The sequence below is a fragment of the Talpa europaea genome, assembly GCF_964194135.1.
Source record: "Talpa europaea genome assembly, chromosome: 10".
In the NCBI taxonomy this organism is placed as follows: Eukaryota; Metazoa; Chordata; class Mammalia; order Eulipotyphla; family Talpidae; genus Talpa; species Talpa europaea.
The window spans coordinates 13,665,759-13,693,757 of record NC_140077.1 but is presented as its reverse complement, the minus strand read 5'-3'; the positions used below and the strand labels follow the sequence as shown (position 1 = coordinate 13,693,757).

The window sequence follows — 27,999 nt, the reverse complement described above, 5'->3', positions numbered from 1 at the left end:
GGGAAGGTAAAAAGCATCAAGGAGCTCCCCCACCTCCAGTTCAGGGAGTCACATGCAGATCACAGAGTCCTAAGCTAATTATGATATTTTCAGTGTGGACATTGAATACTGGGCCCAACTTTTCTGACAACATTAGGGGAGAGAGAATATGTGTAAAGTGTGCATCTAACTCAGTAAAGTGACTCAAGAGATGGGGGCAGCCCCTTGAGCTCATCCCTGGCCCTCTTATAGGAAACTTCCTCTGTCCAAAATGTAGAGGATTGAATGAGATGGCTTTAACTTTACATTCCTTTTCAGGATATTTAATTAAAGCCCCTGAAACTTCTGACTTTTTTAAATGTGAAAGACACCATGTAAAACAAAACCTATCTTGCCTCATGTAAAATGTAGGGGAACTTGACAATACTTGGTATATTACATATGTATTATCTTTTGACCAAACAGTCCAATTGATAGGATCTCTCCAAAGGTAAATGGGCTTAAATAAGAAAAGACATGTCCACAGACTTCCACGTTGGCATTATTGATAATTGCAGAAGCCTGGAAGCAAACCAAATGTCCCTTTATAGGTAATATGTTGAATAAACGATGGACATCCATGCCAGGGATTTCTGTATAGCTAAGGAAAAAGAAGGCAATGACTTCTATACACTGCTGGGGAGCATCTCCTAGGTGTACTGTTAAGTGAAGAAAGCAGAGTGCAGGGCCTCCCCGGTGGCACAGCGGTTGAGTGCTGGGCTGCGAAGATGCCCGCAGCCTCTGCAGTGCCAGTTCGATCCCTGGCGAGGGTCCCACATGGCACGACAGACCTCTCCTGCCACGCCCGCTGCTCCCCTCAGCAGTGTACTTCGTCAGTCTGCCTGTTCTGCTCCCCGCTCTGGCTCTGGTGAATTCACTCACACTCTCGTGCTTCTGACTGTACCCAGTGCTTGTATAAATAAATAAATCTTAAAAAAAAAGAAAGCAGGGTGCAGAAGAAATAAACAGCATGTTACCTTCTAGCTGAGACATACATATTTACTTGCTTACAATGAAAAGATATGGAAGACTCTGAAGGGGTGTAAACCTGTACCTGTCATATATAGGGTTGTAAATTGCTGCCTTAATTAAAAAAATAGTAAAAAAGCAAAATAAATGAAAGAATAAACCAGTGAAGATGATTACCTGTATGGAAAGGGAGGAAATGGATAAATAGGTCAGGTACAGAAGTTAGACTTTTCTGAATTATTTTGTTTTGTTGATTTTTCGTTGAAAACCTATAGATGTTTTTCTTAACTTTAAAAAACTTCTAATTAAAATAGAAAAAATAATCCCCTAAATGAAGATTAAAATGAAACAAATAAATGTATCAATTTGGTATCTTAACCCCAAAGAGAATTATTTCACGTGACATTAAAACACATTAATAATTTGGTACAGCAGGTTGAGCGCAGCACTGTGAAGCTGTCCGCAGCCTCTGCAGCACAAGTTTGATACCTGGCTGGCCAAGGAGAGTTCCACATGGCCACATGGTGTAGCAGACCTCTCCAGTCTCGCCGGCTGCTCCCCTCAGCAGGGTATTTTGGTCCTTCTGCCTGTTCTGCTCCCTGCTCTGCCTCTGGTGAATTCTCTCACCCTCCCGCACCTCTGGCCTGTACCACAGTGCTTGTATAAATAAAAAAAAATCTTTAAAAAAATAATTTGATTATCCAGGAAAATAAATTCTTTTTTTTTAAAAAAGATTTATTTATTTATGCATACAAGAACTGGGGTACAGGCCAGAGGTGCGGGGGGTGAGAGGATTCACCAAAGACGAAGTGGGGAGCAGAACAGGCAGATCTTCTGAAACACACTGCTGAGGGGAGCAGTGGGTAAGTCAGGACAGGTCTGTTGTGCCACGTGGGTAGTTCCCTGGGAGGGGATCAAACTTGTGCTGCAGTGGCTGTGGACAGCTTCATAGATTGTGTCTTAACCCCTTGCGCCACCAGGGAGGCCCAGGAAAATATATTCTTAAAGTCAAAACAAATTCCTAATAAGTCTTAAGCCATTTCAGTAACATTGTTAGTAATAATAGTGGTATTAATATTCTGAGTTGATCTATATATGGATGTATACATATGTATATATGTGTATGTATATGTATATATACATATATAAATTACAATATATCTAAATATATGTGAAGTATTGGCTTCTGATGATTTTAGCATAATTCCTTATAAGTAATTAAAATGTATTTTATATAACAATATGTTATAATTATAATGTGTAAGTTAATTATATATTCTACTACACACAGCTTTATATCACAACATTAAAAAACCTTAGTTAAATTGATTGAATAAGCTACTGATGAAGTTAATTAAAATGAAACTAAATATGTAGTGATATATGAATAATTAATATCTATTATATTATGTTAAAATTATCAAAAGCAATATATTTCATATAATAAGACAATTTTATAAACAAGGATGTGAAGTAAAAACCTTGTAATCCTACGTTTGAATTGGAAATATCAGCATAGACTCCTGATGTATTTTTTTCTTTAACAAATGAAAAGCATTTCCTAACTTTGTCCTCTGAAAATTTTAGAATTAATGACAAACTCAGTAGCAATAAACACTTATAATGTCCATATTGTAACCTCTAAATAAAATTTTGCTCTAAAAGGGACTAAGAATCCTCAGCAAGTGGCTAATTTCAGATCTGTCACAGGAAATGCACAAGATGAGTGGGAATATCTTGTATGAGAAAGCAAAGGAGCAAGTAAAATAAGCCTGAAGCAGAAAGATATATACCAGATGGTATCTCTGCAATGTGCAATATAGAGTAATCGGTGGACCAAATGGTTAATGATTGTTGAGGCTGTGAGATGGTACATGGGACTTTATTATAATGTTCTCTCTACCTTCGCATAGTTAGAAAATATCCATAGTAATAAAACAGAAAAAGAGAAAAGCCCACCAGTGCAGTCCTTGGCTGGTCTTGATTTTATTTGTCCCTGGACTTAATTTGGGGCTGTGGAGTATGCAGCTCTTGAGACTACCTGGCTAGCAGTTCGAAGGTTTTGTGATGCTGTCGCATCTGTCTGGCCCCAGATCTCAAGGCCTTCCATCTTAGGGCTGGAATTGTGTGTTTGGAAGTGGCTTGTGACCTGGACACCCCTCACCTCCTCCCCAGCATTTTCTCCAAACCCCGGAGCAAGCAAGGCTATCTTGCTTACCAGTTACCATTTAGTCTGAGCCTGAGCGAGGAGGCTCAGAGTTCTAAGAGCGACTATTTCCCAGCCTGGCCACATTTTATTTTGTTATATGGTTTGATAGCCGGGGGCAGCTGGAACAGCTCCTTCTGAGGTGAGTCCAGAGAAAAGTCCAACTGTACAGCCAGAGCCAAATCTAGCTTCGCCATCTTTGAGACTGTATGGAAAAGGTGAAATTGCTTAAGGAGCCAACATTTTCTCTACTCTGTTAACCTCTTGAGCCACCTCCTTGTCGCACTAAATCTCACAGCACACAGCAATCCCCTGGCAAGGGGCCCTTTCCACCAGCCCTTTAAGAGCTCCTGGCCAATGAGTTTGGTTGAGTCACTTGGTTGAGTCACTTGATCACCTGGGAAGTATCCAGGAGCCATACCTGTGGCCTTTGGTCAAATGTGGTCTTTGATCCCTGGGTGTCTGGCTCACTTTCCCCCTCGGCATGTGATGGGCCACTTGCGGGGTACTTGGGTGTGACTGAACTTGGGGAAGCTCAGCCGGAGGGGGGGCTTGACTTATGAACTCTCCAGATTAAACTGAGGCTACAGCACTTTTATTAATAGAACATGCTGCATTTCCTTTTTATAAAAATATGAAGATCACTGCACTCAGGAAAATGCCTGGTGACTTTCTGTCTTTAGGGCATGTTCATCACCAGGCTAAAATTAAAAGTGAAGTCAGGCCCTCTGGAGTCTATTTTTAACCAAGTTTAGCATATGAATGTGAACGTGAAGTCTTTCTTTAGATCTCTCTTAACTCAATTACTTACTTATGCCAAGCATCCAGCCTGGCATTCCTGAGCATGGCTGGGTCCTACCTAGAATGGGGAGGCCAAATGGGAAGTTAGCCCCTACAAGCCAGCCCCTGCTGTCAGTTTGTGGGCCTCCTTCCATCCCAGCTTCTCTTATCCTGGAAGGTTAAGGTGGAGCTAATCATTGTACTGAGAAATAAAAACCAGAACATAACAAGGGGAAAAAATCCAACCAACCAGCCAACCTGTGGATGCTTAGATACCAAGTAGCTCCCGGTGGGTGCAAGTTTTCCTAGGGGCTTCCCTTTAGAAGCAGCCTTGGAGGTGGAGGGGGGAGCAGGGCAGACTTTGTCATTCAACCAGAAAGTGCGAAAGGCTCTGGCATACCAGGGAGACTTGAGACGACAGGTGGAGGGAGGGAGAGGAGAAAACACAGAAGAGTGTCATTCTTGCCCAAGGTTCACGATGAGTGATGAGAGGGCTTGCGGAAACTTTCAGAAACCCTCTTAAATTCCCTCTTTGAAATTGTTTTAATGTCTGTTCTTTGAGGACTGTGGAAGGAGGGAGAGCAGGGGGCTGACTTGATCCTAACTCTTCAGATTCTTTGGCCTAAAGTTTCACTGGAAGGCAAGGACTGACAAAGGCTCTTTTATGAACTTCTTTCGGGCAGATCCCTGTGAATGTTTTTTGAGTAAAACTCTTGAAAAAACACCCTGTTTATCACAATAAGTTCTGGCCCTTGCTTTGTCTTCTTTTTTTTTTTTTTGAAAAGTGATTTATTTCTTCAGAGTGATTTTATGTGAAGAAATGCTGACAGTTTGATGAAGTTGTGTCATTTCTCTTTGCACGTGATATGAAAACATGAATGTGTTTTCAGCTCATGTTGTCCTGAGCCTCTGTCAGTTGATGTCATTTTTAAGCGGAGGAAAAGCTTCCTTCTATTTTTTTTTTTTTGGTATGGCAGCAAAGTATCATTGAGGATAAACGGAAGATTAATTTAAAATGCCAATTACTTTTGCTAATCCGCTGATGGTGAGGTTGTTTATGGCTAGAGAACTTTGAAAATGTTTCCAGACAGAATCTGGAAGAGGGGAGCCTCCAGAAGGGGTATTTGTGAGTGTGCATGGGTGTGTGGGTGTGTGTGCCTGTGGGTGAGGGTGGTCATTTTATTTGGGGGGATGGGAATGATGTAAACAATGAGCTCTTTCCGTATTATTTGCATTTTCTGTTAAAAGCAATCAAAATGAAGGATGATGTGTTTATAGGCCACTACCATCTGTCTGAAAAATTTTACAGGTCTTTGCCAGCAGCTCAACACACCGGTTGCAGGCTTTCATTATCTTTTCAATAAAATTTTGTATTAAATTACAATACCTTGTGCTTTTACTTGATTGCAGTGAATTTTAAGGCACTGGCCCTCCCAGTTAGGTTTATATTTTTGAGTGTGTCCAGTTAGTTAAAGAAGGTGGGGGAAGCGTGAGGAAGGGTGTACATGTTACATGTTACAGCCCTTAAGCACGTGACTGAAAGATGTTCTCCTGGCTTCTGGATAATGGACAAACCCTGATATGTAGAATTGCTGAATTCAAAATAACATGGTGGGCCTCCCCTGGTGGCGCAGCATTTGAGCGCTGGGCTGCGAAGCCGCCCACAGCCTCTGCAGTGCCTGTTTTATCCCCAGCCACAGGCGAGGGTCCCACATGGCACGACAAACCTCTCCTGCCGCGCCTGCTGCTCCCCTCAGCAGTGTATTTCATCAGTCTGCCTGTTCTGTTCCCCGCTCTGGCTCTGGTGAATTCTCTCACCCTCCCGTAATTCTGACTGCACCCAGTGCTTGTATAAATAAATAAATAAATCTTAAAAAAAAAATTAAAAAAAAAAAGAAAAAAATAACATGGTATTTCTTTGAAACCATTTAATTTTACCCTAGTTAGTTTTCCAGATATTTTTGTCTTGGTTATTTATCTTAACTCAACCTTTTTTTGTAGTAAGTCTAATAATCCATTGATTTGAAATCTTTAATTTTTACCTTCTTTGGTGGTTCCTGTTGTCCTTGCACTGTGAGCCTACCTTTTTCATGACCAGACCGGACTGTGTTTCTTTCGATGGAGTGCTTGTGTGTGAGAAGCTCCTGGCATTGGCCTTTGCTTCTTTCGATGTTACTATGATTTGTGGGATGCAGGCTTGGCCTAGAATGCCCAGTTGCTCTCAGCTGGAGTTCCCTAGCATAGCCAGATAGCTCCCTCATTTCAGCTGCCTGCAGTATTCTTCTCCTTCCCTGGCTCGGAGACGGGCTCACTGAGCATTTAAACACTATAGACTCATCCCTGATGCAAATTTCCTTGTGAATGTTCATGGCTTGTGGAAATCTTTTTTTTTTTCCATAAATATTTTAAGACATTTTCCCCTTCTCCAGATTTAATTTGTAACAGTGCAGCTATAACTATATAAAGACAAATTTTTGAAAGAAAAATTCAAATATTATCAAATTCCATTATTTGCCTATTTTGTCTTCATTCCTTTTGTGTTTGCTCATGTGCATACCTTTGGAAATACACACAACTTTATATTCTGTATTTCCTTCTTAACAATATAGTGCATTTTTTTGGGGGGAGCTGCATCATCTTCTTAATTTAATTTTCTGTGACTGCTCCATATTCCACTGAACTGACCTGCCAAAATTTATCAAATTATTCACCAACTGATGGGCGACTAGGGTTTCAGTTTTTCACTCTTATCAAAACTACAGTAATGGGTGTCTTCATGCATGGTAGCTTGGGAGTATTTACCAGGAACAGGATTACTAAGTCAAAGGGTATGAATATTTTTCTTGTTGGTCGTACTGCTTTACAATAAAGTTGTACCAGTTTACAAAGTCAGTAGTAACTTACAAGAGCATGAGTTTCATTATGAAACTTGCGAGAGTTTATGAGAGACTATAAGAACCACTTGGCCTGGGGTTTAAATCCCAGCTTTGCCACTTGACACTTAACTTGACCAAGTTATGTAACCTCCCTGTGCCTCAGTTACCTCCTCTGTAAAATGCAGAAAACTACAGTACTTATAGTGCTGTTATTAGGAACAAGCTACTGAATAATTACTTATTATTTTATACAATAATAAAATGATACGCTCTTTGTATATTTAGGCCTCAAACAGTGCCTATGCAAGTATTATGCACTGTGTTTGTTAAATAAACACATCTTTGGCAGCTTAAGATTAAAAAAAATGAATAGAAATGCTGACTTTAAAAAATATTTTCACGTGTTTATTAACAGTATTTCTAAGAAACACCCCCTTTTTAATCCCTTTAAAAAGGCAAAAATTAAAACAGAACAGATCCATTCTGGCGGGCTTATTCACATGATTTAGGAAATCTTTGTTCGGCTTTTAAGCCAGAGAGCCCTATCCCTTTAGGCTCGGGTCTGAAGGTCAGAATGTCAGCTGGCCTCAAAGGTGCTGACACCCAGCCACCCATCTCAGACACATAGGAATGCTCAGTAGCTCTCCCTCCATCCGCCCCCCCCCTCCGCGGGTGGGGGAGCTTGTGGGTATTTTAGGGCCTGGGTTAGGGAGCTGCTGCTTCTCTTGGTGTTAAGGTAAACCCCGGTTTTGGTGTCTGGGATTGCTTTTACCTGGGGTGTTGCAGGCAACCTCGCTGCTTCGGCAGATTCAGGGTGCGCTTGGAGTGGGTTCTCTGGTCGCCGGTGGCAAAGCCGGGGGGACCCTGCGCATGGGGGAGCGGTGAGGCTCCAGCCAGAGCCGCGGCGACCAGGCCAGAGGGCGAGGTGGCGGCACTTGTCACTTTATGGCTCGATCGGCTTTCCTCTCCTTAATCCTGGTTGTTTCTGCTGAGCTCACCGGATAATTCACTCCTGGTGTATGTTTAAAAACTCTTGAAGCCTGAGAAATCTCAGCGCGCTGGTGGATGGGGAGGCGCTTTGCGCCCCGGGTGTCACCAGCGCGCGAACCCCGCGTCCCGGATCAGGGCGCAGCGCCCGGGGCCACCCCGGGGAGCGCGCGGCGGGCGCCGGGCGGGCTCGGGCAGGACGGGTGTGCGTGCACCCGCAGCTTTCCAGGTCCCCGAAGTGGCTCCACCAGCAGCTCCAGTCCTGGGAGACTTTTCCAGACCTGGGGGTGGAAGAGACGCTCTTTTTTCTAGGACTGGGAAAGCGGCTTCTTTCTTTTGGAGCGCTGGTGCCCCCGGCCCGCAGGCGTGTGCCACGGACCTGCCCCTTACCAGCTTTTCAAAAACGCTGCACACGTGTTTATTACCAGGGAAAAGTCCTCCTGGGTTTACTCTTCAAAATGAACTGCTATTTGGGATCTTTCCCTGGCTGCCTTTTTCTATACGCGCATTCGCTTTTTTCTCGCCCTATTTTTAACCAGAACGTTCAGTTTTGAAGTCTGCTGTTTTACACACTTGCATACCGGTTGCATAAAATTTTATTAAGTACAGCCATTCCCTTGTTGGATATTTAGGGATTTCTCTGAGAAATAATTATGCGATCAACATTTTTGCCAATCGCTTTTTTCCATATTAGATTATATAGTCTCATTATTGTAATTATTTGGCAGCAAAAGTGGAGATAATTCTAAGGCTGCTATCTACATATGCATCCATCCATTCATCCATCCGTCTGTCCAGTTTCTAATGACTTTCCAAAAGGGTTGTACCAGTTTTCACTCCTGCTAGCTATGCTCCAGTGTATATTCTACCCCACCCTCTCCAGCAGTGGGTGCTGGAGACTTTTGGTGAGATACAAAGGTCAAGACCATGTAAGGAGAGTTAGGAGGTGCTGGCTGTGGAAGACTGTTGTGATCACCATCAATTCTTATGTCCTGTGAAATCCATGAGAACACCTGTAACTGGATCGCCCCTTCTTGTATTTCGTATCTGACTCTTGTTCACAGGGCTTCGCTTAAAACAGCAAACTTTTTAATCCACGACTGCTGGGTTTGCCCTCCTGCTTTTGAGTAAGAGCAGAATTCTAATGTCCTGCAGTTTAAACAAGTTCTAAATAGCTCTGTAGAATTATTCTCAGTCCATGTCCAGACAACAGGCTTGAATGACATAAACTGTAGCTGGGCATTTGTGTTGGGGGTCTGTGCAAGCTCAGCAATATCTCCCACTTCTTTGTGGATCATTTAGAAGCTCACTGGAGGAATAATACTCAAGTATTTTCAATCCAAATAATTTTAATTGAATTAGAAAGCCTGCAGATTAACAAACTGGTAGTTAAGTACAGGCATTAAGGTTCAAACTGCTTAACTCTTTGAGATAAAATACATGGTGTGGTATTTTTCAGGTGGTTTTAAAAGAGGATATTCTTTAGACTTTTTTTTTTTTTTAGTTCATTCTCTATTCTTGGAGATAATTACCTAAAATAATTATTTGAAATACCTTAAAATAATTTAAGCCAATAACCTGAGGATTCCCCCACCAGGAGATACATCTATCTTCCATGACTGTGTGTGTGTACTAGCTCTGGATCGTTGCCTGTCAAGGATGTAGAAGAAACTCACACACTGTCCACAAGGAACTTGCAGTCAAGTTGTGGGCATAAAGCAAGGTGAAATATATCATGCATGTTTTAAGGCAGAATATACTTTCTATGCCCATGGGGCATGGTGGATTGATGATGATGTTCTGGGTGCTAATTTGTGGGTACAAAAGAGGAGAAGATCAATGGATTCTCAGTGTTTGGGGAACACTTCCTGTAGGAGGTGGGATTTGGAAGGACCTTGAAGGCATGAGCAGGTTTTTATCCAAAAAGTGGGTAGTAGAAGTGAAATTATTAAAGTTATACCCAGAGGAGACTGGAAGAATAAAGGAAAACAGATCCTGGTTTGGAGAACAAGATTTTTTAAAAAAGAATTATTTATTTATTTATTTATTTATTTATTTATACAAGCACTGGGTACAGTCAGAAGCGCAGGAGGGTGAGAGAATTCACCAGAGCCAGAGTGGGGAGCAGAGCAGGCAGAAGGACCAAAGTACACTGCTGAGGGGAGCAGCGGGTGGCAGGAGAGGTCTGCGCGCCATGTGGGACCCTCCTCCGGTGGCCGGGGAGCAGCTGGGAATCGAACCGGTGCTGCAGAGGCTGCAGGCAGCTTTGCAACCCAGTGCTCAACCGCTGTGTCACTGGGGAGGCCCCTGGAGAACAAGATTTTTGCTGGATTATGATGGGTAAGGTATTAGGTGGGATGGAGGGCTAGGTTTGGGAGGAGACCAAAGTCAAGAGGAGACGATGAACCAAAGAATGCCAGCACCACCTTCCCCATCATCAACGGCCAACCTGTAGGATATGCTCATGTTGTGATTCTAAGAGTTTTACATGTGTTACCTTGTTTAATCCTCAAATAACCTTGTGAAACTTATACCAATTATTATATCCACTTTACAGCACAGGAACGGAGACATGAAGTCAGGTAACTGGTAGTTGGTTTATGGCAGGACTGAAGTTCAAAAGACTGAATCAGACAGCCTGGTTTTGTAGTCTGTTCTTTTCACCATGATGTATTACTACTCTTAGTAACAGCTGAGAGCTCCTGATACGATTAACACTCACCCCCACCCCACCTTTGGATTCTGGGGGAGCTTAGCCGTTTAAGTCAAACATATCTGGACTCACATTCTGGTTCTACCATCTATTTGGCTGTGATCTTAGAAGTAACTTCTATGAACCTTGATCTCCTCATTTATAGAAGAGGCATGATAATAATATTTCAGGCTTGTTGGGAGATTAAATTAAATAATATACATACATCACCTAAGTTAATGTCCAGGAGGAAGTTAGAAGGCAAGAAATGTTAAGCAAGAAATGTTAAATATAAGCCCTTAATAGAGCTTGTATTTCTTAACTATACCGAGGCCTATCAAGAGGTTTCTGAGAAGACAAAGGAATGAGGATAAGACATGATGCAGGTGAATTTATTTGGTGTCACTTGCAATAATAATTTATAATAATTAACACAGAATGTTCGATTCCTTTTTTTAGAGTATATAGAATGAACTATAGATTCCAGGCACAGTTCTGAGTTGCAGCAAGAACTGGCTTCATTTTCCTTTGTCCTCTGAAACTTGGAGGTAAAACCAGGGCAATGCCATTGTACAGAAATTGGACAGAGGATTCAGTGCCAATTGTGCATTCCAGAGTGGAACTTGCTATCTGCTGAAATTATGGTCTGTTACTTTCCACTTCCCAGATATAACAAATTGCTCTGCATCTCAGAGAGAAAAATAGATATTTAAAAGTAGTCTATTTAATTGCCTATAAAGTTAAACAATGCATGCAATAATCATAACCAAGACAGAGATCTTTAAATAAAACACTGAGGAGAGAAAAAAACAGTGGAAGAAAAACTGTTCTCTAAGAGGAAATGCTAATTAAAATATCACTCTCAGAATTTATGAAGAAGCAGCACTTAGTACTGCTCACACTTGAATCCCTCCACATTTCAAACGGTTCAGGTGGTGGGGGATCTCTGTATGGCATTCTGTGGTTGTAGAATTTTTCTTACCATTTACTCCCTTCAAGTCTGTGAAGTCAGGAGGATCCTTTCTGTTTTAGGCTATTTTGGTCAAGGAGCCTAGCCTCCCTGCTGAGATTTAGAGACTTGAAACAGGAAAGGGTTGAACTTGATGATCTTTTTTTTTTTTAAAGATTTGTTTATTTATGCAAGAACTGGGGTACAGGTCAGAGGCATGGGAGGGTGAGAGAATTTACCAGAGCCAGAGCAGGGATCAGAACAGGCAGAAGGACCGAAGACACTGCTGGGGGGGGAGCAGCGGGCAAGACTTGAGAGGTCTGCTGCGCCATGTGGGTTTCTCCCTGGCCGGCCAGGAATCAAACCTGCGCTGCAGAGGCTGTGGACAGCATCACAGTGTGGCGCTCAACCTGTTGCACCGCCGGGGAGGCCCGAACTTGATGATCTTAAAGAGTTTTTCTAGGTTCAAATTTTGTTTTAGAAGAGATGGCAGTAGGAGAATATTTGGGGTAGACTCACTTCATCCTAAAGCAAGTCAGGACGTTTTCAAGGTACAGTGCAGTACTGGGGATCCTGTATCAAGAGCCAACAGTTCCAGACTCAGCAACCCCTCTGGCTCCTGGGGGACTTAGTTGATGCTCATTCAGGCCCAGGACACAGATGAGTACAAGCTTGCCACCAGCCCCCCATTGAGAGACATGGAATCTCCCAGGAGATAAGCAAACAGGTTCTGGGTTCAAGTTCAGAATAGTCCACTGAGTAGCCCTGTGGACCTGAACAGGAAACTGGGCTTTCTTGTGTCTCCGTTTTTGAATCTATAGAATGCACCTTCCATTTTTCACCTATCAGTACTCTTCCTTCCAGGGTTGGGGCAAGGATAAAGGGTTGTGTAAGGCGGCTAGCACTGTACCTGGCAAATAATAAGTGTTCGATAAATGTTCACTGTCGCTGTCACCTTTCTTCTTAATAATTACTACAGTTGTTACTGTGGTTCTTCACTGGACATGCCACGTAATGCCCTGTGTCTTGGTTTCCTGCTTTTGGTGTCTGCCTGCCTGGCTTGCTTTGGAAGTTGTAGGGTCAGCTTCGGCCAGGTTCACGATGCTGGCACGTGGGAAAAGAGTCAGGGAGCCCTGGGCAGGCCGGCAAGTCTTTATTGGAACAGTTGGGTACAAGATACACAGGCAGTGGCAACCTTTGCAGCAGCCATGGCCCCCGGGCAGGCAGAGGGCATGGTACCTGGGCTGTAGCTGCTGCAGCCACAGTGGTTCCTCCTTAACCTTCCCTCCACCCCCCAGGAGCCCTGTTAGCCTCTGAATGATGTATGGACAAAGCCGGCACAGGGTCAGATTTATGCCTAGCTTACATGAGTACGTTTTCGTGCACGCAAAACATACATCAAGGTTATGTTATTTACTGCTTCCCACACATATGGGCTCTAGCTCAAGGCTCCATGTTATCGACTAGGCCACCTATTCTGGAAGGTCACTGCGAAAAACGTTCTGAGAAACTGTCAGATATGTAATCAGGTGAAAGTGATTTGCGGACCCTCAGATCGGCTCGGAGGCCAGGTGGTGGGGTAGGGCGGGTGAGAGCAGAGGGCTGGCCGGCTGCAGCGTGGCTGCTTTCTGCAGAGGGCTCTGCTGAGGGAGAGGCGGGAAGCAGGTCTGTCTTCCAGCCCTGAGTGACTGAGGCACATGCAGACACATCTCCCTTGCAGGCAGACAGGCCTGGCCCGCAGATGGCCAGAGTCCCTCACTTGGTGATTGTCATTCACAGCTCAGTCCATCTCATGCCAGAGGCAGTCGGAGGGCACTTCCTTCTCAATTTCACTTCTAGATTGACCCTGTTCCCTTTAACCTCCTCGTCTGAGTTTCGAGAGAAGGCATCGTAGGCCTGATCTCACTCTGAAAAGATGATGCAGGTTAATTAAAAGCTACGGAGCCCAGGAACTGAGTGGTGGCGTTAGGGCCGGGCACCTGTTGTCACGCAGGCTGCCTGGGGGGAGAGCAATTAGTGTGTTTGGCAAAACCACTGGAATGTTCTTGGAGGCGGAAGCCCGGTAGTGGGTGGTGGGTTTGCTCCTAGGGTGTGTTGCCTGCTTCCGAGCAGATGGGGCTGAAGGAATTTTTAGAGGGAGGTGGGACGGCTGGGGAAGGCCCAGCGAGCTGTTTTCTGGGCCAAAGTGCCCATTCATAAAAGGCTTCCTCTTCCTTCTCCAGATGGCACCGCCACTGCCCAGTTTTTCCCCACCCTAGGGTTTAAGTCTCTGGTGGGGGGGGCAGAGGAGGAGCATAGTCAGGCCAGCCTGTGTCCTCTGTGCCCATCTCTCTCTCCCGGGTGTGGAGTGACCGACGGCCTCGGCCTTGTGCTGTCGCCTGTTTAGCTGTGAGTCAGGATCTGCCACGGGTGCTGGGCCAGCTCCGTGGACATGCAGTCAACAGCCTTGACTCCGCTGTCCTGACACAGCCACAGCTTCCCTGGGGGCTGGGGTGGGTGCTGGGGGAGGCCGGTCCACCCTCCAGGGCCCTGCTTGGTGGGCTACTGAGGTCCGGGCAGTGAGACTGGGAGACAGGTGGCTTTTGAGGGTCAGTTTGTCCAGCTGCTCCCTGCTGGGGGATACCACCCATGCTTCTCCTTCCTGCTCCTGTGTTCTGCCCCCACTTCTTCCAGCCCTGCTCCCCTGTGCTTCTCTCATCTTTTCACTTCTGCTTTGCAGTCTCTGTCTCGGATTCTCTTTACATTCTGGTGTAACTACAGGCAAGGGTTAGAACATGCATGAAGTATCTTCACTCTGTGCGGTGTGATTCTGTCCAGGGCAGTTTCTTGGTGGGAGAGAGGCAGGGCCACCTTCTTCTCTCACGCTCCATGCAGGGATCACCCTTGAGGAGGTGAAGGAGGGACGCCTCTGCCGAAGGCATTTCACTCCCTTGTCAGGCTACGTGAGAAGCTGGTGACAGAGCTGGCCTGGCCTTCTGGGGACATAATATCTCCCTCTGCTGTCAGACCAGGCTCCTCTGTGCTAGGGGCTGCACCCACTGCCCTGGCCGACACTTCTGAGGAATCCTTTGTCCACCTATCTGCTGGGTGGGTTTCAGCTCCAAGAGATGGCAGGGGTCAGAGGCTCCATGCGCACCGTCTTGTCAGTACATTTAAACACAGGATCTCACGCTCTGCTGTATTTTTAAAGGCGGTGTTGGTGAAGCAGCCATCCTGCTAATCCTGGTTGCCTTCTGATCACTGGCTTGAAGTGTCAGTGACATTGGAATTACTTTCACAGTTGCCTTTACGCCCTACAAAGACAAACTTTGAAAGGTGAAGCTGACCAGAGATGGCTGCTACTGCTCCCTCAGCCTCAGACCGGGCCAAGGAGTTCATCACTGCTCTGCTTAATTTTTTATTTTAAATAATTTTAGACTTCCAGAGCACTTGCAAATATAGCAAAATTACTGTATACTTGTCACCCAGCTTCCCCTTGTGTTAACCATGATACATTTATTAAAACTGAGAAGGGAATATTGATATGATACTAATAACCAAATGAGTTTACCTTCCCTGTAATATTAGCAGTTTTTCCACTAATGTCTTTTTCTGCATCAGAATGTGCTCCAGAGTATCCTGGTGTAGAAAACCCTCCTGGCATTTAGCTGTCATGTCTCCATAGTGCCCTCAGTACATGACAATTCCTCAGTCTTTCCTTGTCTTGCATGGCCTGGGCATTTTTAAAGAACACTGGCTCATTATTTTTTTTAAAGATTTATTTATTTATGCATACAAGAACTGGGGTGCAAGCCAGAGGTGTAGGAGGTGAGAGGGCTCACCAGAGAGTATGGGGAGCAGAACAGGCAGATCCACTGAAATACACTGCTGAGGGGAGCAGTAGGCAAGACAGGAGAGATCTGCTGCGCCATGTGGGTCACCTCCCTGGCCGGCCAGGGGATCAAACTCATGCGGATAGCTTCACAGTGCTGTGCTTAACCCCTTGCACCACCAGGGAGGACCCTCATTATTCTTTTTTAAAACAAGGATCTACCAGGTTTTTTTTGTCAAGGGCCAGATTGTAAACATTTCAGCCACAGGACAAAAGCAGCCTAAGACAATGTGTAGGTGAGTGAGCACAGCTGTATTCCAATATACCTTCACGGATGAAAAGAGCGAGAGGTTCCGGTTTGGCCTCCAGGCTTCCTGGATTTAGTTTGTCACAAGTGTTCTCACGATCAGATTGAGGTTCTACATTTTTAAATAAGAAACCCACACTCACCCACCTCTGTGCTTAATCACTTCCATAATGTGGTTGTTCATTGTAAAGTTAAAAGTTGCTTTCCCCCAGTGTAATTAAGGATATCTCCAGGGAGATACTGTAAGATTATGCAAATATCTTGTTTCTCCTCAAACTTTCACCTGCTAATTTTAGCATGTATGGGGTGGTGCGTGCCTGAAAGTTATTAGTTGACATTCGAGTGGCAAATTTATATTTCACTCATCTTTTCTGAATTTATTCATTTCATTAGAATTCTTTTGTAGAAAGAACACTTTTTTCTCCTCCCTTCATTATTTATGTCTTTATGGACTCGGAGATGTTTCTTTTCTTTTGGGGATTCCAATGATCATAATTTTGGAGAGGTTGCCAGACATTTTCCTTGTTTGGGACTCTTTGCTCTCCCCTCATTCTTCATTTGCACCCCCCATCCCTTCCTTGAGTTCATAGTTGGCTTCATTCTATGTAATTGCAGCTCTGTGGGCATTTGGTGCCCTCATACCTGATAGGTCTGTGCTTCACAAAGTTGTTTTTTTTTTTTTTTTAAAGATTTATTTTATTTATTCATACAAGCACTGGGTACAGTCAGAAGCGCGGTAGGGTGACAGAATTCACCAGAGCCAGGGTGGGGAACAGAACAGGCAAGCTGACGAAGTACACTGCTGAGGGGAGCAGCGGGCGGCAGGAGAGGTCTGCGCGCCATGTGGGACCCTCGCCTGGCAGCTGGGTATCGAACCGGCACTGCAGAGGCTGCGGGCAGCTTCGCAACCCAGTACTCAACCGCTGCACCACCGGGGAGGCTCTTCACTAAGTTGTTAATGGCAGAGGCAGTTTCAGTTTTCATCCTGAGGCATTGACCATATTTCCACTCTCCATCTAGCTCCCGCTGGTTGAGTCACAGTGGAGTCAGCCATGAGGTGATGGGAGCTGGCTGTCGTTGGTTTCCTTCAATCTAGTTGGGGGCAGGAGGACTTTGTAGTATTTTCTGGTACTTTCTCAGTTTGGATTGTGAGTTGGGTCCAAGTGACTAGGTCTCCACCTGCCTCTTGTTCTTTAAGAGCTTTCTTTTCATTCTATTTGTATATATCTAGATTAAGGGAAAATGTCGGTTTACATGATTTTGCCTCAATTAGAAAGTTGAATAGGTTTCCAGAATGTGATTTGTCTGATCTGCTATTAAATACAAAATGAGTGTGTTGTGTCTGCTTTCTAAAACGGGAGAAACTTTTATTTCTCCTTATAATGACAGTGATTGTTTTAGTAACCTTGTAGAAGATCAGATGACCAGGATAGAAGAATAGAGTGTGGGTATATATTGATTAGCCTTGTAGATGATTTCAGAAAATGTTCTTAGGACTCTTTGGTCAATCATAGTGGAAGGAAGAAGGAAGAAAAATCAAGCCACATCCTGTGACTAGAAACAGGGTTGTATTCTTCACTTTGAAAGATTTGTTTAACTAATTTATTTTGGGGGAAAGGGTGAATACATTCACTCAACTTTTAAAGAAATTCATGGAGCGACTTCTCATAGTATTAATTAAGGAAAAAATAGAAAGAAAACAATTGTCATTTGTCCAACATTATTGTTGGGGCTAGGAAAAAAAATCTAGTAGATTCTGATCTTGTTCTGATACAAAATTCTCAGAAAGACAGGATCTCATGAATTACAGCTTCATTTCTACCTTCTTTGGGTAGAAGTGTGTGTGCTTCAGAGTCCTGTGGACGTTCAGGTAAGTTCTCACTAGCAACTTAGAAAATGGCTCCCAAACTCTGCGTTGATTTTGTTATTGTTGGGGCAACCTAATAAAGTCATATGCTTGAGTCAGATGTTGATCTCTTGAAGCTTCATCCCTCTCTTCCCCCTCACTTCCCTGCCCCCACCTCAAGAATGTGAAAGGAGGGCCTCCCTGGGTGGCACAGTGGTTTAGTGCTGGGCTGCGAGGCTGCCCACAGCCTCTGCAGCGCCAGTTCAATCCCCGGCCTCCAGTGAGGGTCCTGCATGGTGCGCAGACCTCTCCTGCTGCGCCCGCTGCTCCCCTCAGCAGTGTATTTCGTCAGTCTGTCTGTTCTGTTCCCCGCTCTGGCTCTGGTGAATTCTCTCACCCTCCTGCACTTCTGACTGTACCCAGTGCTTGTATAAATAAATAAATCTTTAAAAAAAAAAAAAGAATGTGAAGGGGACAAGAGAACTGAACATCTGGATGGATGTGGAAGCTCTTGATGTTTTGGGGGGTGAATTCGTTGGCAGAAGCTCTTGCACCGTCCCTTGATCCGTGCCTCTGAGAGGCATATGCCTGACCGCCCTGGAGCCTGGGTTTGCTCATTTGCAAGATGAAGTTATTGGACCAGCTGTTGGTTTGGGAAAGACCTTGTGTCGGTCCCTTCTTTTCCTTTCTGAGGTTTGTGATCACAGTGGAAACTCAGCACTTTCTCACCTGACCTTGCAGATTCATTGTCCTCCTGTCCTTGGTGGCCCTGTCAAAAAGAAGTTATTTCAGAAACATGCCACTGATTGTAGATTTCATTCCATCAAGTGCTCAGCGCGTTTCCCCTAACTGCTGGAGATAAGAGTGGAAAAGTGCCCTGTGCCCTTCTGAGCAGCGGCTGATCTATTTTCAACTTAGAGACTGGTGACAAACCTGTCTTCTGTCAGGTCAGACTCACGGGGACTTTCTTGTTTTCCTTCCTCCTGTTGACAGCTGTGTCTATGTTCAGAATGGTCATAGGGCAGCTGAAAGATAGCTCTGGCATTTGAACACCTCGATAGGACGGGGTGATGGAATGTATTTTTCTTTGCTATTTTGGTTAGCCAGTTCTTAGTACTCCATAAAGAGAACTGAAGAAGTGCGGAGAGACCTCTGGGGCTGGGGCCAGGCTTGGGGCACATGAAAAGATGCCCAACTTTTCATTGGAATGCACAGAAGGAAAGATATTTCTGCCATTGGAGCATTTAGTGCCTGGCAAAGGAAGTATGGAAGGAAAATGGAAAATAAAGGTTGGATTTAAGGTCGCCTCGGGTGGTGGGGTGGAGGTAGTAAGAAAAGCAGAACTTTTCCTTCCTTTTTTTTTTTTTTTTTTTTGGCATGCTCTCTGAAACATAAATTAAACTCCATGCATTGAAAATTACATTTCTATGTTACTTTTACACAATGTGAGATCTTTGTTTTGAAAACGCAGTGGTCCAGGTTGGGAGAACTTAGATCCTCAATGCTACTTGACATAGGTGAGCGTGTGGCTCTGAGGGGACAGGTTTGCATGCCCTCGGAATTCCCAGCATCTTGCAGCCACATTTACTAGCCATGGAGTTCGGACAAGTCCTTGACTTTTGTCCTCTGCAAAGTGGAGCCAGGTCCACCTGCCCGCCTGGCTGGGCTGTGAGGAAGGTCTGTGCAGTGCTCCACAGCACCCAAGCTCTTTCAGTATTTTATAAAACCTGTAATAGAAACCAGCCATCTCACACCCAGACCTTGCTTTCCTCAACTTATTTATAGTCCCTGGTGATTCTTCTCCTCACCTCTCCTTTATTTAAGGTCACGACTTCTTTTGAGTTTCTGATGAAAATGTGCGTGACCTTTTCGCAAAACACACACATACCATTTAGGTTATGGGGGTTTCCTGCCTGAAGCTCAATTAAAAGCCTCTGACTTGACTCATTTTCTTTTATGGAAATTACAGTTTGATCTGAGAGAAGTAGGTTTTTTTTTTTTTTTTTTTCTCTAGATCATTTATTTTGACAGTGAAAGAATTCAGGAAACTGCATTCTCAGTGAAAGCTCAGGGCTTTCCTAGCTTTGCCCCATTCAGCTGCACATAACAAGACTGTAAACTATCAAAAGGGAGATTGTAAATTCAACAAAGAAGTCATATGGGAAAATAGTATGATATTAAAAATACATAAATCAAAGGTACCCAAATCATAGTTCCCTTTCCATTCTTAAATGTCATAACTAACCAGAGATTTTTTTTAAGTGATGAGCACAATCAATGTGATTTAAATCATCCATGATATATTTATAGCTGAATGATTAAGTTGGATGATGTGACAAAACACTTAAATCGTATTTATGGCTATTGATGGTTTTATGCATTATTAGAGAGAAGCATAGTTACACCAAATTAAACGGAGACATCTGATCCAGACATCAGTTCAGTAATTTCATGGGAAAAAATAAATATAAATGAGCAAAAAATGTTGTGGTATTAACGCCAATATGATGGTATTATTACATGTTTTCCCAGTTAATTAGTAACACATATTGTCGAACAAATGTTAGAAACAGAAATCTCATGTTTTTGCATAACAGACAGCAAGTACCCTGCACTAGTGGTGGAGCAGGGTGTCAGCCCTCCCACTACACTGCTGTGTGACCCCCTGGAGATCACCTCCCTGCTCTGGAGCTGTGGAGTAGAGAGAACTGATTACGTATCTACTTATCTAAATCAGAGATTTCTTACAGTGTACCATGTCGTGACTTTTAACTTTGAAGGTGTGATTGCTGCTTAAAAAAAATCCTATTAGCATTGAACATATAGAAGTGTGGATACACATCACACATACATGGCGTTTTCACACATCTTACCAGCCAGAAATAAACTGTTATCAACATCCTAGAAGCCTCACTGCTGTCTCTGGGTCTTGAGTCTATCCTTAAATGAAAAAAATAATAATAAAATTTAAAACATAGAGTGAAAGAAAAAAATTGAGGTGATAATAACTTTTAGCAGTTGGAAATCTAACATTAAAATCAAAAGCTTTATTTGCTTGGAATCCTCTCATTCCAGTGTACAGTCTACTGTCTCCTGTGGAACTGTGAGTAGCTCTGAAAATGAAAAGTTCTTGGCAAAATAATTTGCAGTCAAATCTTACCTGAAAGGTCTAGGTGGTCCCCTCATCCCGGTAGTGGGAAGAGGCTGTTCATGCTTCTGTAGAAAAAGTGCTCGTGTGCTTGGTGATAAGGTGTTGCCCTCGACCCTGCTGGACTTCATTTACTGCAAGTATCATGTTTCTTCTTTGAAAGAAAGAATATTCTGAGTTCCAAAACAAATCTGACCTCGAGGATTTCGGACGAGGTGTTAGAGAGTCAAGCCACAGCATAATTGTTTTATGAGTGGCCGTCCCAGCTTTCCGTTGTTTAGATTAACATGACTTTTGTCTTGTCACCTTTAAATCATGTGCAACTATTTTGTGTCCTGTTTGTTGAAATCCAGTGTTGTTCTGTAAGTCTTTAAAATCTGGAGTTTAAGTGAGATTCCAAATAGAGCTTTGCCTTTGTTGCTTCTAGTCTAATGGAGGGTCTGGCCTGCTAGTATGGTGCTTTGTGCTTTTGGTGACAAGGGACATGAGAGAAAGCCTGTCACAGGGGTGAAGCAGCAGCATTGCGTTGCCTGGTGTTATCAGTATCATCAAGAAGATGTGACACCATCACAGGGAGGGGGAAGGTTTTGGATTGTAAATATTGAGAACAGATTTTTCATCTGATTGTCAAATTGTGTCATTCAGAAAAGAGATTTTATCATTTTAAGTCCTCCCAGATGATGAGTATTAAAGAAAATACCTAAATAGTCTCTTCAGATCATGTATGGAATATTAGTTATAAAGCCTGGAAATGATCTCCAATGAACAGCAATGACCATTTTTTAAATTGTGGTAAAATATACTTGGTAAAAATCCAAGGCAATGAAGGTATTATTTGTATGTATTATCGTTGCTCTATATTCCATTTTTGCCAAGTATTTAATAAAATTTTTAGTACATATTTTGTGACCCATTAAAATTAGGAAAGTGTATGTAAGTCTATTAGGTCATGTAAAATGTTTCCAACTGGCAACTTATATTTTAGAGTACAGGGTTTGTGTGGAGCTTTTGGTAAAGTATCATTATCATAATTATCCTTAACTTTGATATAATGAATTAGTTTTTATATGGTCTTTAGCCTATTTACTTGGTACAGAAGTATGAACCAATGATGTATTTGGCTCAAGTTTAAATATCTCAAGTTTCTTTTCAGCAACTGAGGCAGACAGAACCAAGAGAAACAGCCCCCGTCTGTGTGGTATGAGAGCTCTGTGACTTTTCCCTGTGCTTGCACTTGGTCCTCACTGGTAGAAGTGTCACTTATCCAACAATGTATCGAATACATGTTATGCATAAAACACTTCTATAACCATCAATATGCCAATGCCGCAAGCATAGAAACAAGATGGAAACTTCCTGTGCCTTGGGAGAACCAGGATGTAAAACCAAAACCAGATGTAATCTTGGTCCTCAAAAGAACATGATTCTGTTATCCAAACTGTAAAGTCTACAACCTCTTGGCCCTGTTCTTATTTTCTGAACCTTTGTCTTATTTTCTGTACCTTTTCCTCAGTACCCAGACACTGTCATCTTGGTGTTGACCCTCGTGTTTGAAGCTTGTGGGGGCTGTGATGAGGCAGAAGGTGAATTTATGTGGGACCTTAGGAGCCTTCCAGAAATATGTGTAAGGTGATATTTTCAGCACAGAGGAAAATATGGTGAAATGGGTGTCTACCCATTTCATTGCAACATGAGATTGAACTCGAGGAGAGACAGATGGAGAAGAGTTGATTGAGGTTTGAATTCTGAGTAGCTCTGCTTGAGGTGAAGAGCTGGTGATGGCTTGGGTGAGCAGAGTAACTTCCAAATCACACTCCTTTTTTTTTTTTTAATTTTTTTCCCTAAAGATTTATTTATTTGTGCATACAAGAGCTGGAGCACAGGCCAGAGATGTGGGGGGGGGGGGGTGAGAGGATCCACCAGAGACAGAATGGGCAACAGAATCACACTCCTTTTAGCAACAGTAAACTGGACCTTACCATTAGAGGGTAATTATTTTTGCTAGACTCTACCTAAATATTGTGTCTTCATCAGACTCCATGAGGAGATTACTGGCATATAACTTGCGAGTTCCTACAGTTCAGAAATATGCTTTCCCCAAGGTACCTATTTCCCCAAGTAAATCTGGTGGCCAGTGACCGACTCCAGCCAGTCAGATGTGTCACAGGAAAGATACACTAGAGAGGGTCATGCCTGTGGGTCAAAAATTGATCCTTGCCTGTACCTCCCTGGTGGTGCAGGTGACTGAGCACTGCGAAGCTCTCCGCAGCCACTGCTGCACAAGTTGGATCCCCGGCCAGGGAGGTGACCCACATGGCACAGCAGCCCTCTCCTGCCTCGCCTGCTGCTCCCCTCAGCAGTGTATTTCAGTCAATGGTCTGTTCTGCTCCCCACTCTGTCCCTGGTGAATCCTCTCACCCTGCACATCTGGCCTATACCCCAGTTCCTGTATGCATCAATAAATAAATCTTAAAAAAATAAGTCGATCCTTTCCCTCTTCAGTTATATTTTCATTGAGAGAGCAGAATGGAATTTTTCAGGTGTTGTCACTTCAAGGGTTGTCTTCCGCTCATGATTGAATTTCCTCAGGAAATTATTAGATAAAGAGTGAGGTGATGTCCTCTCTTGGGGTGCTGAGTTTTCTGGTCCCACCTGAGAGGTGATCTCAAGCCTCCTGCAGTTTAGCTGAGATCCTTTATTTATTTGTCTCTAGACTGGACGCCCAGGATTGGAAATCTAACACGAATTAAATAATTAAATCCTGACTTCCACAGGTGCAGAGGGCATAAATAATCCAACTACGCGCGGCCTGGGCATTCCATATCACAGGCCATTTAGATTTAATGTCCAGGCACTTACTAGTAACTGAATATGTCAGAACCAGGCTCCCGCAGGGGCAGGGAAGGGGTGCTGTTTCACAGCGATGTGCCTGCCTGTCTGCTGAAAAACTGCCCGCACTCTCTGATCTTCTGGAGACCCTTTGCTGACTTGGTCTCCTGGGAAACTCATCTGCCTCGTGTCAAGTTCTGAGTATAAAAAACTACAGTGGACGCGTCATCTGATCACATGAAGGACATGATACATTGAAGGGAGAACAAGGAAAACCGCTACTTTAGTTGGAGACATCGGGGAAACAGATAGCTGGTGGATGGGCATGGACCTTGAAAACTTTATTCTAGAGTCAGGAGTTTGAATCTGAGACCATGTGAGCTTGGGGAGTGGCTGAAAGTTGGTGTCATTTTCTGTCGCAACAGCAAATGTTGCGAAGGACACTGAGGAGTAGCAATCCGTTTTCTGGTGACTGGAGGTGAGAACACAGCTACTGGTTCTAATTATGTCTGCATTTTTATATGGCTTTGCACATGGTAGAAATTTAATGAGTCCATTAATGAGCAAATAAGAGGACACTGTGACGTTTCATTCATCCTAACTGTGGCCTGGTCTGGTTCTGCGCCTCTCACAGGAGGTCCTGGTCGGCGGCAGCAGCATCACCTGGGAGCTAGTTAGGAATGGAAATTCTTGGGCCCTGTTCCAGACCCACTGATCTGAATCTCTGGGGTAGGCCCAGGCACCTGTTTTTAACAAACCCTCCAGTGATCCTAATGCCGCTAAATTTGAGCACCCCTGGTCTAAAGTTGCTTCAGCTGGGGAGGTGATTTAAGCATCTTCTGTTTCCTCACTTCCTCTCTCTCAGTAGGAAGTCATTGCAGCTGGTTGCAAAGAGAATCATATTTTAAATCCTTGCATGCACATGTTTCTTCACCCCCTGCCTCTCATAGCTTCTCAACCCCATGCAGCCAATCCTGACTTTTTTGTTCAGATCTCATATTTCCAGACCCTATGCTGAGTCTCTCAGGAAAACAGAGGTGGGTGAGGTGGGGGCATCTTCTCTTTGTGCTTGCCAGGAGGGTGAGCTATTGTGGAGGTCACTTACTGGAGGTCCCCTGCATACAAGGTCCAGTCTGCGGTGACTGGCACCCAACCCCTGTCTCCAGGGTCCTGGGGGCTCTGAGGGAGCCGGACATGGAGGGGTGAGTGGTGGGGTGTAACTCTCACTGCCTGTGTCTGGGGGCAGCCTAATGGGCCACTCTCTGACCTGGGCTGGGTCGGGCAGCAGTGTGCCAAGGGGGGGGGGGCAGAGGGAATTTTAGGTGGAAGGAGCTTAAAACATACTCTAGAGAGTATTTTATTCCGTTAATATTTTAATTTTTACTTTTTAAATTGAGTGATAACCTACATGATAACTGCAGAGGTTGAATTTTTATTTTTTTTATTTTTTTAAAGTTTACTCTTCTATTTTTTTTAACGATTTATTTATTTATTTATACAAGCACTGGGCACAGTCAGAAGTGCGGGAGGGTGAGAGAATTCACCAGAGCCAGAGCGGGGAGCAGAGCAGGCAGAAGGACCGAAGTACACTGCTGAGGGGAGCAGCGGGCGGCAGGAGAGGTCTGCGCGCCATGCGGGACCCTCCTCTGGTGGCCGGGGAGCAGCCGGGGATCGAACCAGCGCTGCAGAGGCTGCGGGCAGCTTCGTAACCCAGCGCTCAACTGCTGCGCCACCGGGGGGGGGGGGGGGGGGGGCCAGAGGTTGAATATTTAAATGTGTCCTTGCCCTTGTAACCACCACCCAGCTCAAAGTGCAGGTGTTTCCATATTTCCCTAGCAAGCTCCCTGATACCCTTCCTAGTCCACAGGCCCTGCCCCCAAAGGAGCCCCATCGTCACTTCTGTCACCACCGATTAGTTTACAGTGGGGGCTTTTTTAACCTAGAAGCTTCTTGAACAATACAGACTGAATGTGTCTCCAGATTCCGCGTGTGACTTGGCCTGCATGCTACTTTATTTTTAAGATTCATTGTGAACATTTAAAATTGGAGGATTTCCCATAAAAATCAAAGGACTGGCAATACTGGGCTCAGGTACCCTGGCAGCAGACTGGAATGCAGTCAGGTGGGGTTGGTCCCCCAAAGGTGGGGTGTCTGCTCCTCAGTAGGCCCTGTGGGCCCCCTCTGCTCACTCCTGGTCAGGGGCACGTCCTGCCTGGTGCCGGGGGCAGATGAGCCATCCCTGCCTTCCCACCCTGTTTCGTGTCATGCTTTGGGGCCTCCAGTGTGAATGAGGGTGCTTAATAATTTTTTCCATTTGTTCCTCAGCATTTATTGAGCACAGGCCTTGAGGCAGGGACCTACTGGGTGTTGGGAACACAGAGGTGTTCCGGGCAGAAAGATGGCGCCCTGCTTGTTAGCTGGCCATGCGGGTACCCACATGCGGCACAGTCCCGTCTCTGTGAGGTCCCATCTCCCTGCCTCCTTGGGTGCCACCAGGCTGGCTTCTTCCTGGCCCTTGAGTCCCCCCTTGTCCCTTCTGTCACCCTCCCTGTCCCCTCCTCTCTGTCAGGCCTCACCTCTTCCTCAAGCATTGGCTCAAGGCCTTCCTCTTCCAGAAAGTCTTCGCTGATCATCCCATTCTGATACCACCTGCTTCTGCATGGCTGTCAAGGTATTTCCTGTACCTCTATGCAATCCATTCTGTCACTCACATTAAAAAAAAGAGGGGGGCATATTAAAAAAAATCGCTACAGCATGTGCTATGGGTGGAGGCTCTGGCCTGGGCTTCCTGACATGGCTCTATAACGCTTCATGTGGTTCTGCGCACACACCAGGCCCAGGGAATGCAGGGGCTGGCTGGAGAGCAAGGCCAGTCCCTGCAAGGGGCCTTGGGGGCACAGAGGAAAGGGCTGCCAGGAGCACCTGTCTCCTCACCAAGAGTGCCCGCTGGCCACTGCCTGGTAGGTCCTGTCTGTCTGAGGACCTAGTGTTCTTGTGGCAGAGCCGATACCCCGAAAGGAGGGCAGATTCTCCGGCCGCCGTTGCGCTTGCATTCTGGCCGGTGTCATGTGAGGTGGTGGCTGAGGTTCTCCCCTTACAGCCTGACAGAGCGTCCCCGGGGGTGGCCGGAGAAAGTTCACTGAAGGCTACTTGTGGCCGGAAGGGGAGGTCCTTCTGATGGCCATGCCCTCAACCTTCTGCCATGCGCCATCCAGAGCCTGGGGGGCCGGCTCCGTCCCACTCGTAGGTCCTGACTCAACTCTGCAGATGGTTCAACACGACTCCACTGCGAGTAGCCCGCGCCTTGGAACACCGTCTCTGCGAAGAGTTCCATAGACGTTGGCAAAGGATGGCGGCCTGTCTTTGGTAGACCTGAACTCCCAGCCCGGCCGGTCAGACCACTGCCGTAGAGGTGGGAGAGGTCAGAAAAGCCTTTCATTTCAGGGCACTTGGCAGAGAGCTGTCTGGCTTGCTAGGGTTCGGTTATATGTCACTTGGTGTGCAGGGTTCCAAAAGCGACTTGGCCCCTTGACAGGGAGCATGATAGAATGTCAGGACCTAAGCTAATGTAAAATATGCTTGGCCCCGCCAAGTCATGCACAGGCAATGCAAGAAACCCATAGGTCATTCACACGTCTGCAACATGTGGCCGAGGGGCTCCCCGGATGGGATTTAGCCTTTCCAGAGCTACGTGATGATGGAGATCAGGCACACAGTGGCTTCTGCCCCTGAGCGAGCGCACTGATTTGGGAAAACAGGAGGGCATCCCTTTAACAAAATGTGCATTCTTAAAGGCAGCTCCTTCCTGTGCCTCTCTCCCCAGCCCTTCCCTCTTGCGCTTTCCTTCCCGATTGTGGCTTTTGTGTTTATCTGCTCTATCTTTGGCACCAACCCCAGACTCCAGGTGACACGGTTGGCTGGGTTTATAGGTGCTACATTCTGTTCCTTGTGGGAGAGGGGCTGGGACTGAGATGCTGAGATAAAGAGACCTGCAGGTTTCATCCCAGGCTCAGCCTTGGGCCGGTGAAGGGACGGGACACTGCAAACTGTGCTGCAGATGCTTGTGTGGGAGGCATACTCGTCACGGGGGAGTGGTACCAACTTTGGCTGCCAACAGAAAACCCATCTAAAGGTGGCTTAAACCACAGGGCATTTATCAGCTACTTGCCAGGAAGCCGGGAGTGGAAGTGGAGGGCGGCTGAGACCATGTGATCACGCCGGTGGTCAGCTGGGTCTCCAGGGTCCTGGGGTGCTTCCTTGCTCCCCCTTGTCTTGCTCTCCTGTCTGTGGCCTCTTCACAGGTGGCAGCTGCAGGCTCCAGGTATCACCTACGTCCTGCACCAAAGTGGGAAGTGAGGTGGGAGGTGGGCAATAGAAGAGTCTCTCTTTACCTCTCACATCTGGGAGTGGAAAGGTTTTGGATTCTTGTTGCAAAGGAAATACCCTTTAAATTGAAAACTGGCTCATGGACCTGGGTCACTTTGGGCCGGGACTCCATTTTCCTGGTGACTGTCACCAACTTTGTTCCAGAATGTTCTTTCTCAAAATCACAGCCAGTGAAGAAGTTTCTTTCCTTCTAGA

The 27,999-nt window shown here is 45.1% G+C and overlaps 1 protein-coding gene across 1 annotated transcript in view; it reads left to right on the top strand.

The window, feature by feature from the left end:
* Positions 1 to 27,999, top strand: part of RBM20 (RNA binding motif protein 20) — a gene marked incomplete at both ends in the record, with an annotated part of 164,683 nt that overhangs the window by 17,566 nt on the left and 119,118 nt on the right. The gene's annotated exons all lie outside the window — the stretch shown is intronic.